The sequence below is a fragment of the Dendropsophus ebraccatus genome, chromosome 6 (genome assembly GCF_027789765.1).
Source record: "Dendropsophus ebraccatus isolate aDenEbr1 chromosome 6, aDenEbr1.pat, whole genome shotgun sequence".
NCBI lineage: Eukaryota > Metazoa > Chordata > Amphibia > Anura > Hylidae > Dendropsophus > Dendropsophus ebraccatus.
Window position 1 is genome coordinate 116148283 of NC_091459.1, and position 12873 is coordinate 116161155.

The window sequence follows — 12873 nt, forward strand, 5'->3', positions numbered from 1 at the left end:
CTTCCTCCTGTCTGTATTATAGTCCAGAGCTGCGCTCACAAATCACCAGTCATTGAGTAACTTAGAATGCTGGGAGATTTCAGCTCTGAAGTCTGCATAATAGTTACTGCTGCTCTGGACTGTAGTAGCTGATCAGTACACCATATATATAACTTTTATGAAGTTACAGGGCAGATGTTTTACTCCTCATGGACAGACACAACAGCTAATCCTGAAATGTTTGTTGAAAGGACCATTCCTGTATCCTCCACAAGGTGGCGCTCACTCCATATGGATTTGCATAGATTCTATTAAAGTCAGTGGCAGAGGAGCCTGTTATGCTGGGATGTTGGGGGTCCTGCTATTTCAGGGTCTTGGATAGTGTGGAGGGCAGGCAGGCATGCTGCACATACTTGGTTAACCTCTTACTTATTAACACAAAGTCAGTCTCAGCCCTAATCCAGATAGTTGCTCTCTTGCCAGGGATTCACATGCAGATCACATGCTACAAGTAATTTAATTATGGAGAAAACACAGTCCTGCTGAGGATGATGGACTTTGCTTCACAGATCACCAGCAATACTGGCCAGGTTAGGTATCTGTACCAATTTACTGCTGGTAATTGCCATAACCATGAGCTAAAGCTATATTGTCTCATTTGCAGGACCTATTATACAGGGATGTAACTGGGAGTGGCGGCCTATCTGAATAATCTGACCCTTTATGCATCTATTATACCCAGGAGCAGAGGTGAAGAGCTGCTATGTAAGAGTGAGGTCGGGGAAGCAATGTGTATATGCAGAGAACAATGGCTCTCATAAGGGTAGTTCACTCCATATTGAATTATGTTTTATGAACGATTCATTCTACTAGGAGACGGCTACGACATAAGACAGCCCTTATAATATGTGATATAGGTAACGTGTGAGCCTCCGTAGAGCTGAAATTCAATGAAAGCTGAAGAACAGGGCCAATATATTGCATAATGGTTTGTTATCATGATTGTCACCCTGACCCGGCCGCTGGATGTTTACAACCGCTTATTAAAGGGGTTGTCTTGTCTAGAATACGCTTTTATTGTATTCTGAGTTAAAAGATAGGGGGGGGGGGTCTCTTATTTAGACCTTATTTAGCTGGAATAGGACTTTTTCATACAGCAGATTTGAGTAGACAGGTGTAATACTTCATATTACCTGTGGTGGCGCTGTAGAGAAATGAAACACTTGCTGCTGGTTCCTGCGCCGATCACAGCTGATCACTGGGGGTTCGGTTTCTTGCTAAGTCTTCATTACTACATATTGTAGTTCTAGTAGTATAGAGCTCAGCTGTCAATAGAGGATAAATGGTGACTATGAATTTATATTATATATATACTATTATTTTATAGGGATTGTGTAAGAAATTCTTTTCACACTATTTCACTTTTTTTTTTTTTAGAAACCTTTTGCTTATCCAAGAATATATAGAAAGCTGTGTCCCATTCTCATAGGTTACATGTGCAGTATATGCTGAGAAGCCAAATAATACCGCCATATGGTGTCTGAACCAATGCCATGATGTAAAATGTGAACTGTGTATTGAGCAGCTCTCAGTCTTTGCTCTGTTAAATAAGGTGTTTTACCGGTAATCGATCTTCTGGAGTGCTGCCTGGATACACAGGGTGGGTTAGATACACCAGCTGGCAGGAGCTTAGGCTTCTGCAATGATCGGGTAAGAACTGATTCTAGTGAATAAGCTTTATGCTTGGCTGACTGCCAAAGTCCACCAGAACCTCGTGCAACGCTCAGAAATCCTACAATCAGCAGAGATGAAGCAATCAGGGATTTCCGTCCTTGTAATGTGATTTTTATACTAAATAAAAAAGGTTTGATATAGAGGTCTGTCTATGGAAACCAATGTAGAGCGTGGCACGGTGCAGAGAACGGGATATGTTATTTAAAGGAGACCTGTCACCCCCCGTGCCAGGGTGACAGGCTCCCGACCCCCAGCTAGATCCCCTTATAGTTACCTCATGTCGCTGAGTCCTGCTGCCGGAGCCGGTCCCGGGACGGAGATATCCCGGTCAGAAGCCGGCGCGCGCGCTGTGGAGATGGGTCCGGCGTCCATAGAGAATGAATGGAGCCATGCGCGCGCAGCAGAGATGAGTCCGGCTCCATTCATTCTCTATGGACGCTGGACTCATCTCCACAGCGCGCGCGCTTTTGACCGGGATATCTCCGTCCCGGGACTCGGTGACATGAGGTAACTATAAGGGGATCTAGCTGGGGTTGGGAGCCTGTCACCCCGGAGCGGGGGGTGACAGGTCCTCTTTAAAGAGGTTAGAAAACAGCGCCACTCTTGTCCTAATCTTGCGTGTGGTATTACAATTCATCAACATTCCCTTTAATAGGGTTGAGGTGCCAAACCCACACCCAAACTGAAGACAAGAGTGGCACTATCTCTGGAAGAAAGCGGCCATGTTTTTCTGAGCCTGGATAACCTCTTTAAAGCGAATGTACCATCAGTCACACATGGATAGAACGGCACGGGGAAGACAGTGGCGGTCCTTTTTTTTGAGCCGCGGCCCAGTTCCTGCGTACAGCGCTGGTCTTTTCCTGGACACCAGCCAGGGCTGAAGCACCGGAGGAAGACCGGCCCGCCCCCAATGGGAGGAAACTCCGCCCCTCTATGATGCGCCTCCATTGATGCGGGCCAGCCTCCAGTGCTTCACCCCCAGCTTGTACCCAGGAATAGAACAGCGCCATGTGTGGGAACCGGGCTGCGGTTCGAGAAAAGTGCCGCGGCACCATTCTATCCATAAGCAAAGCTTAAAGCGAATGTACTGATGTTACATTTGCTTTAAAGGCTATAGAAACCTTCAAAATGAAGCAACTAAGGGCCCTATTCCACGGGACGCTTATCGTTCAGATTATCGTTCGGTTAAATAGCAGTTAAATACAAACGACCGAATGAGAAATCGTTGATCGTTTAATAAGACCTGGACCTATTTTTATCATTGTTCGTTCGCAAATCGTTGACATTGAATAAGAAGTCGTTCGCAGTAGTGACGAACGCAATAGCGACAACAAGACGACCGCAAGAACGATCATAAGTAACGATTATCTTTCCATTTAAATGGGTGAACTATTTCAGGTCTTTCGCAATAGTGGTCGTTTGGATCATTTATCGTTAATGATTATGCAAACAATAATCGTCCCGTGGAATAGGGCCCTAAGTCTTTATAAAAAATGTTTGACCATTGTATTCCTACAGACTATGTCTCCAAGTGCATCACCTGGCTATCCCTGGGTGTTTCTGACCGCTTTCTGCTTCACCCTTATTTCTTTGGCCAATGTTAAGGCTCTTTTCACTTCCAAACCTACTAAGGGCCATATTACACAAAGCGATAACCTGACGAATGTTTAAAAAATATTGGCATTGCTACATGTAATAGTGGTGTGTGGCTGAGGTAAGGGCAAAGAAACAAATTAAGATCATACTTACCTGTCCAGGCTCCTCTGGTGTCCTGCTGCCTTATTCCTGTGTTTCCCACTGACCACAGCCCCTCCAGCACTTCCGAACCTGTCTATAAAGTAACAGGCTGCTCAGCCAATCACTGGCCACAGCTCTGTCCCATCTCGGCCAGTGATTGCCTGAGCGGCCTGTCACTTCACAGACGGTATCAGAAGTCCCCAAGGTGGCTGCCTTGAGTGAATAACACAGGAACAAGGCTGGAGGACACTGGGGGAGCCTGCACAGGTAAGTATATTTTTATTATTTTTACATCACAGACATCGCTAATATAAATACAGCCCTTGCTGCACGATAATCGAGCCGTATATAGGCTCAGTAAGCGAGTGCCAATTTAGCAGATTGGTGCCCACTTACAGTGTATTGTCAGACCATGTAATACGACCTTAACTCATACTGCAAACCCTCTCATAAATCACAATCGCCCAATGTAAAATAAAAAAGCATCACAGGCATCTGTTTGGGTGGTTTGGTCAAGGATTCAATTTTTCTGTATAATGGAATAGTGCAGACCGCTACATTTTTTCAGATAGCAGGGTGCAGTAGAAAATGTACACCACACAATACATATATAAATGGCATTTATCATAGCTACATGGCAAATATATCTATTGAGGAGTCCTCTAACATTTACCCCTAACAGACACTACATAAAGGTAGTGTTAAAGGGATTATCCAGAGCTACAAAAACATGGCCGCTTTCTTTCAGAGACAGACCCACTCTTGTCTTCAGCTTGGGCAGTGTTTTTGCTGCTCAGTTCTATTGAAGTGAATGGAGCTTAACTGCAAACTGCACCTGAACTGGAGACAAGAGTCATGTTGTCTCTGCAAGAAAGTGGCCATGTTTTTGTAGCACTGGATAACCCCTTTAAGAGAGCCTTAGAGAAGGCAGTAGGGAGTGGCAGGGGATATACACAGCAGGCAAGAGTGTGAAGAGTTGGGAGAGCATACATAGAGGGCAGCCCAAAAAGGCATGAAGAATGCAAACTGAAAATTAGGGTAAAAAAAATTACTCAAAGTTGGCACTAATGTTTGTATAAATCACTTTTCCAGGTAGGAAGTGACCAAAGCCTATAGGAGTCTCTTACACAGAAGCATAGTCTGGACCGGGGATATGAAGCCGTTACTGTGCTCTACTTATCAGGAGAACCAGTAAAACATGTTAATGGTCTTGGGCCCCAGGTGTATGTCGGCCCTTTACACACATTATCACATTGTGCCCCCTGTCTACCCATTCTTAACTTGACAAGAATAAACATACTCACCAGACTGTCATGACCAGTGATGAGCTGAACATTTGGGCTCGTCCAAACCCGAACGGTATTTGACTCACAATGGTTGGAGAAGTTGGATGTAGTCCTAGGGCAGCCAGGAACACATGGATACAGCCTATGGATAGCCTAGGGCTGCATCCAACACTTCCAGCCACCGCTAATCTAAGGCCTTATTCACACGTTCCGTAATTTACGGATCCGTATTTCCGGATCCGAGTTAGTGCACATTGAAGTCTATTGGGCTATTCACACGATCAGTAGCAGAAATGGATGAAAATCAATCCGTAAAAAAAAAAGGACATGTCCTAGTGCGGACCGGGTGCGGACCCATTTTTTTTTGCGGATCCTCTCATTGAAATCAATTGGTTACGGATTGTTTACGGATTGTAACATGTTGGCATCCGTATTTCCGCAAAAAAATCCGGATGAAGTGCATTGAAAAGCAATGAGTAGTAAAAAAATGGAAATACGGATGGAATACGGATGGAATACGGATGGAATACGGATGTCCAATCTGCAATTTCTCACGGGTTGTTTCAGGACCAGAAAAAAATACTGAACGTGTGCATAAGGCCTAATGCAAAACATTAAGGATCAAACAAACTCAAACATTCAGCAAGTTTGCTCATCACTAGCCACGGTGTCTTGCCCCAACCCAACCGGCTCTGGCATTTGCACAGTTTTGTCTGGTGCCAATTCCCACCCTTTATATTCTAGTGTCTTGCCCAAAATTATTACACAGACTAAAAACTTAAGCTTCCAATATATGCTGGAGAGTCCACAGTCCATATGTCTCCTTGACCCACCAGATGTAGACATGTGCACTTACCCTTGGAGTTAGGAATATCTTCCATTAGGCCCACCACCTGAGAATTCTTTGGAAATGCCGAATTCCTTTCGCCAAGTACATAATAATATGCTAAGTGCCCTGCCTTAATTTTTTTGTTCTGCTCCTCTACCTCCTTCTATTGTGATACCCCCTCACCCCTTCCATTCTTGTTGTGTTGAGGACTGTTTATATTCTTTATACACGAATCAGCTATAACATCAATGGCATTGCCCAATATTGTGTACTGCCCCATGTGCTGCTAACTCTCTGGCTCTGGACAATTTTTGCAGTGTATCCGGGGCATCGTCCTGAATTAGTATTGTCACCAACCATCTTGAACAAGTTTCAGCAAGTATTACTTAATGTTCAATATAAATACACTGTGACCCCTTTAGCTGTCAGTGAGCATGTGCAGAACATATACAAAGCACTATATGCAGATACAGTACCTGCATGTGAGCAGACAAGCTTGCACTTTGGACATTGACATGTAACATCACCATCTGTCTACAATTGTGTATGTGAAGTGGCTTCTGTGTATGAGGATGATGAAACCTCTAGGAATGGGAGTGCACCGATCCGCTAATCATCGGCCTGGTCACAGCTTCCTATCACGGCACATTTTGGATTCTTATTGTGACTTACAATGCGTCATATGGCACAATGCTGATATACCCAGTGACCCATATTGACCGGACGGTCTTCTGGAGACATTGATGATCACTTTGTATCAAGACTACATAAGCCTCACAATCTTGATAACAGTATAATATAGCATACAACAGTAGAGTTGGACGAAACTAGGCATGTATGGCATAAATATATTTAGGATATGCTTAAACTGCCAATTTAGTCAGGCCTGTCAATCAATCCATCGTAGTCTGACCAATCCTAATTTTATATGTATGGCCAGCCTAAGAGGGATCTGCAAGGAACCGCAGGGGTGGAGCTTATCTTACAGGACCCTCCTCCTTTCCTCTCTCCCCACCCACCATCTTATCCTTGGGGTCACTTTAGGTGTTGGAGTGTATTATTATAGTCTCTGCATGCCAGAAAAGACTAGAACTTGTCCCTACCTTTCCTGGAATACCACAGCAATAGCTCCCAGTTATTACGCCTGTGAATGAGGTTGGGTTGGGCATCCAAAGTGCACTGGACCTCAGACTGTTAAATTCTACATCTCAGAGACAGATCTAATCCTCAGGCCCTTATAGGTGTAAAGTACCTCCATTGGGCACCTCCTATTAATATATCCACCCCATTACAGTATGGCTGCTCATAGGCTCTTGTCTATTTCTTTGCCTCATAGTAAAAGGTTTGGTATCACCTGTCTTAGTATAAAGTAATCCGTAATTCGGGACCTGTACCTGTACGTGAGGAGCTATACACATGATGTGTGACTGCATGTCTTCTCTCTACCCTACTGTATATCAATGGTTACATGAGCAGTTGGAACATGGACAACATCCAGACGATCTCTGGACAAATACGCTGTAAAACATTAATCTATGAAGGGCATTGTAAGCGATAAGACTTTATGGACAGAATCACCCAGGCTTTGTAGTGGGAGGTAGAAGTCAATATTCAGAAATGCCAGGGGACATGTGGTGAAGACCTTGTCTAGTAAATGTTTGTCCAGGTGCTTCCCTGTGTTAGTACTGGAAATGCTGTATTATTGCCAATGATAGTAGTATTATTATTAGTATTAGTAATAGTAGTATTGGTATATTATTATTATTATTATTATTATTATTATTATTATTATTATTAATAATTTGGTCTATGAAAGACTATTAAGCCATGGGCACACCCTAGTATATGTTTGAACATCATTTTGAGATACCTCCCACAAGGGAGAACAGAGATGACCAAACCAATTCGGAATGATTGGAATTCTTTCCAAATTTCTCAACAAATTAAGATTCATCTGACTTTCTTTGGACAAATCATTCAGATGTCCGTGGTGCCTTATGCCAACAGAAGAAGGCGCCACAAGAAGTATCTACAGGAACAGGAACTCCTGTATGCATCTTATTGATGTGTTTGCTTAATACCTACCTGGCCTGGTGAATGTGCATGGCCTTTTAGTGTATTGTGCAGGAGCAGGCACTTCAGCCCTTATCAGGAGTCCCTACACATACTTCCTGTGGTGCCCTATGCCAACAGTTTAGAGTGCCACATACATGTACATGTACATATTTTGTGTCACCCTATGCCATAGGCATGAGGCACCAGAGAAATTACATACAGGAGCAGGTACTCCTGTCAAAGGAAGGAGTTCCTGCTCCTGTACACTGAATGGCCAGAAGGGTAAGCATCCATACAGTATGTTTCACCTGCATCTCTGCCCCCACTCACTAGTACACTTGCTGGGCATTCTGCACCTGGCCCAATGAATGTGTGCGACCACTCAGAAACAGGGAGTCCCAGTGGAATCGCAGTCCATATCTAAATCCTTAAGGCCCTAGTACACAAAGTGATTATCGTACGTATTTGGCCGATTATTGGCCTATGGGCTCCCCGGATCGATCTAAACATTGTCTGAGAAGCCCCTCCTGCAGCTCCCTGCACTTACCTGCTCCCTGTCTGCTGAGGAGCAAGCGAGCGCTGATCTGAAAGGTCGGCATTCCCTTACTCCCACTGATTGGCACGTGTAATAGAGGCTTTACCCGTTTTCAGTGACTGGGAAGGCCCAGTGATAATATATGGTTTTCTTATTCAGGCTGTAAGGGTCAGAACGGTGTCTGTGGGAATTGGAGCAGGTGAGTACGACTTCTATTTATATTTGTCACCCTGTGCCAATTGTAAGTTTTTCTGGAGGCTGAAAACCCCTAAAATGACTAAGGTTTAATGTAAGGCACTATTTATACACTTTGCCGACTAAACTCTTATTATCTATTACGCACAAGAGGTGGAAATACTGCATGAGTCTATATCGGTAGTCTTCCATATCAGTTTTATGGTGATGGTTTATCACATGCACTTTAGATAGTCATATAGGTCATGCATTCCTATAGCATGTGCTCTGTGTATGGTCATAACGCCAATGTTACAATGCAATGAGTGTTCTGTATGGATGGACGTTGGTGCCTTATTTCTTCTGCGGACAAGGAACCCCAGTCAGATACTAAATAAATGGGTCCACAAATATCCAATAGCTTTTAGTGAGTGAATCATGTATTTATTTCCTCATCACATGGCTGTGACTGTGTAAGACCTTTGGAAGATTTGTACTATGTCCAAAAAAGACTTTAATCTGAGTTTAACCTTCACTGATAACCTGTAATCTAGGAACTCAAACAAAATCCACAGAAAATCAAACACGATAAACTACACTATGTATACACACAAACAATCAAACACAATGCTGCTTATTCCAAGAAATGGCTTGCTAAAGGGGTTGTCATTCAATACAGCCTCTCGGAAGAGGGGAGGAGAGCTCTTATTTCTTGGTCAGAGTGGAGAGAGGTTATAAGGAGTGTCTCTGGTTCTGGAGGACCTGTCCACATTGATTTAAATGGACAATTTATAATGCTTCATTTTTCCTGTGGTGGCACTGCAGGAAAACTGGACACTAGTGAGGACCCTGCCTAGCACCTAAGGTGCTTCCACTTTTTAGTTTTAAAAATACTGTTGCAATGGTATCATTTCTTTTACGCATACATTCCTTATGCTTAAAGAACTATTCCATCAACTTTTCTTCTATTCACAGGATAGGGGAAAGGTAGGAGATTGCAGGGGGTCTGTCCTCTGTACCCCCTGCCAATCTCTGTATCAGGACCCTGGCTTCTGTATTATGAATAGAGCCGTGGGTACAGCACATGACCGATGGGTCTATTCATTCCTATGGAGCCAACAGAAAAAGCCGGGGACATCGCTCTTCCAGCTTACTCTGCTTTTTCTGACGCTCCATAGGAATGAACAGAGCTGTGAGGCATGTGCTGTACCCACTACTCTGTTGATAATACAAAAGCCAAGGCCCGATACAGAGATCGGCGGGGGATACAGAGGTCGTAGCCCCCGGGATCTCCTACTTTTCCCCTATACTGTAGATAGGGAAAAAGTTGATTTTCTTAGAATATCCCTTTAAAGAAGATAAATCAGAACAAATGCAAGAACTAGCGCTTTATTCATTACAGCCAGTAGGTGGCAGTATTTTTCATTACTTTTATTACTACACATAACATACACTGTACAGCATACCAGCAGTACCTGCTTACTGTGCACATCTGACATTGAGGATAGCAGTGTGTTACACAACTGTCAGGTTAATACATCTTCGGATAAAGAAAGGTTCAGTTATCCTCAACAACTAAGTTGTTCATTGCTAATCTAATATGGGATCATGTACTGTAATATCATTTTGATTGATTAGTAAAATGAATAAACTCCACTTTGTATCAGCATAATGTGTGTCATCCTTGTGTAATGCTTGTGTAATGCTTTATGTAACATTTTATAATTATTTGACCTCTAGATGGCAGTGTTGTATGAGAGCTATGACACATAAGCAAGCGAGGATCTGTATCTAGAATGTAAAGGTACCCGACACAAGGTAAAACATTAGAACATTACATCGCCAACCCTCTATTGTTTTCAGCTGTAGTAGGCATGGCCATTAGGAATAGTCAGTCATCTCCTACTAGGGCTGGCCCTAGGGTAGATGGCCCCTGTGCGGAATTTACTTTTGGTGCCCCCCCACCCCCCTTCCCAGACGCAGCACTTGCAGAATCTGAATCAACAGGACATGACACCAGAATGTATACACAGAGTGCACTCATATACTGTATACTCATATATATACTCAAATACTCATATATGAGTGCACTCATATACTGTGTAGGTAGTGCAGCGCTAACCATTTATTGCTCACATAAATGCCTTTAAGGGCACATGGCAGGCAGGGAAGTGAGAGAAAATAATAAACAAGTGACTTCACCCATCCCTATGCCTCCGTTACTCCCGGGACCCGTTTACAGCAGCCGTCTGTCATCTTCTGCTGGAAACCGGGTATGTCACATACCCAGCTCTTCCAGCAGCAATGTCCCGGCCCGGCTAAGCAATTGCCCCACGCCAGTCACTGATTGGCTGAGCAGGGAATCACTCAGTTGGGGACATGACATTGTAGGTATAAGAGCTGCAGGACCCGGGTCTATTATCTTATCACTCGCCCGCCCTCCCCCCAGCCTGCCTGCCGATTTTAGTTCTCCTTTAAGAACACACTCTAAGTCTCCTTTAGGTTCCTTGCTCCAGCACATAAAGTAGATAGGTCCCTCTGTGCAGCCCTTACATAGTAATAGATCCCTCTGTGCTACCATATAGTTTTAAGGCCCCCTTTGCCCTCACATAATAGTTAAGTATGCTCTGTGCCCCTATATAGTAGTAAACCTCCATATAGTAGTAAAGGGTCCCCTGTGCGGTCCCTATATAGTATAGCCCCCCTCTGTGTAGCAACCCCTATATAGTATAAGCCCCCGTCTGCAGCATCCCCATATACCAAGATTGGCAGCTGCTGGAGCCCCATTTTAATTGAATTGAATTAATTAATTGGGTGATGCACCTTGTGCGGTTTATAGGTATAACACAGCCTTTGGGCAGACCAGGTTTAGTCATGTTTGATTTGTTAATCATCAGCTAGTGACATATTTAGAGCTCGGTCCCTGTGACCCGGTGTGGGTTTGACCTACTGAGGCCGCCAGCCCAGACTCTCCTCAGTTGACCCTCATGTTGGGTTTATAGCCCTTTGCTTGAAAATTCCAAGTTTCAATCCAAATACTCCTGACAGAAGGAAATGAGCAGAACCTTTTATTTTTTTCTGGCACCTAATACTAGAGAAAACGTTACCATTTCTAGTTTTAGTTAAAACTTTTCATGGTACATGTCGTGACTGAAATCACCTCATGACCGCTTCTCCCCGTGTCATTACCTCTGGAGGGCTGATTCATTTTAACCACAAATGACATAAATACAAACCCCAAGGGCAAACGCATAGCACTACCTCATTCCAAGAGATTCACGGGTATTTATAGGTAGTCATGTAGTATTATTATGTGATTTTTGATTTTTTTCTGACATATTTCTAAATGTTTTAGAAATGATTCAATACCCCAGGAACAAAGTCTTGACCCCCTAGGTGTCTCACTCCCCTGCAGATTGATGTGCACTGCCTGTTGTTACCGTCCCCATACACTACAGACTTTAATTGTCCCTACCCGCCGTTCGCACAGCTTTAAAAGGGGCTATCCAGTGTTAGTTTGCTATGGGGCCACTTAAAAGTTTGCTATAGGGCCCAGTCATTTCTAGTTACGCCCCTGGTAATAGGGCAAAAACACATCCTGTAACAACCTTCACCCACAATAGCCCCCCCCCCCCCCCTTGTCAAAGCCTGAGTGTTCCTGGCAAAATTTTAAATGCTGGCAACTGTGCACAACCTTTGTTCCTAGGTTGTGTGTGGTATTACAATTCAGCCCTATTCACTTCAATGCAACTCAACTGCAAAACCCACACCCAAACTGTGGGTCGGAGAGGTGCTGTTTATGGAAGAAAACAGCCATGATTTTCTAACCCTACACAACTCCTTTAAGACCCATCTCCTACTTGTATACCTAAAGCTGGGACTGTAACTTGACTCTGGCACCATTAAAGGAGAATTTCAGGTAGGAGGCTTTTTTGGATGAAAGAAATTACATGCACTTACCTCCCCAGCTCCAGTGCTGATGCCGTATACCACAGCTCTGGTCCCTTCCGTTTCCTGGTTAGAGAGAGGATGTAGGATGTGACATGTCAGGCCCGATCAGTAGCAGCTACCCTGCCTAGAATTCTTCTTTAATACATATGGCCAAGACAATGGTTGCTATTATTACTACACAGCAGAATGCACTTGTTAAAGTGACTCTGTACCCACAATCTGACCCCCTCAAACCGCTTGTACCTTCGGATAGCTCCTTTAAATCCAAGATCTGTCCTTGGGTCCGTTCGGCAGGTGATGCAGTTATTGTCCTAAAAAACAACTTTTAAACTTGAAGCCCTGTGTCAAATTGGCGTGGCCTAGAGTGTGTGTGCCCAAGCCTTGCTCCGCCTCTCCGTCCCTCCTCCCCACCCTCTTCATCATTAGTATTGCCACTGGGCAGGATTCTTCCTATTTATCACTTGTCTGAGCACGGCACATGAGCTGGATAGTTAAGGCACCTGTGGAGTGTTCTGACAAGTGATGAATATAAAAATCCTGCCTGGGGCATTCCTAATAATGAGGCGGATGGGAAGGAGGGATGGAGACGCGGT

At 44.0% G+C, this 12873-nt stretch overlaps 1 long non-coding RNA gene across 2 annotated transcripts; it reads left to right on the forward strand.

Annotated features, from left to right (window-relative positions):
• The first annotated feature begins 427 nt into the window (after positions 1-427).
• Positions 428-1757, forward strand: LOC138795028 (uncharacterized). 2 transcript variants are annotated; one of them, XR_011363557.1, is made up of 3 exons: positions 428-569; positions 644-744; positions 1417-1757. It is a non-coding gene; the product is annotated as an uncharacterized lncRNA (long non-coding RNA). The 2 variants fall into 2 exon arrangements; XR_011363558.1 differs by having other exon boundaries at positions 644-729.
• The last annotated feature ends 11116 nt before the right edge of the window (positions 1758-12873 follow it).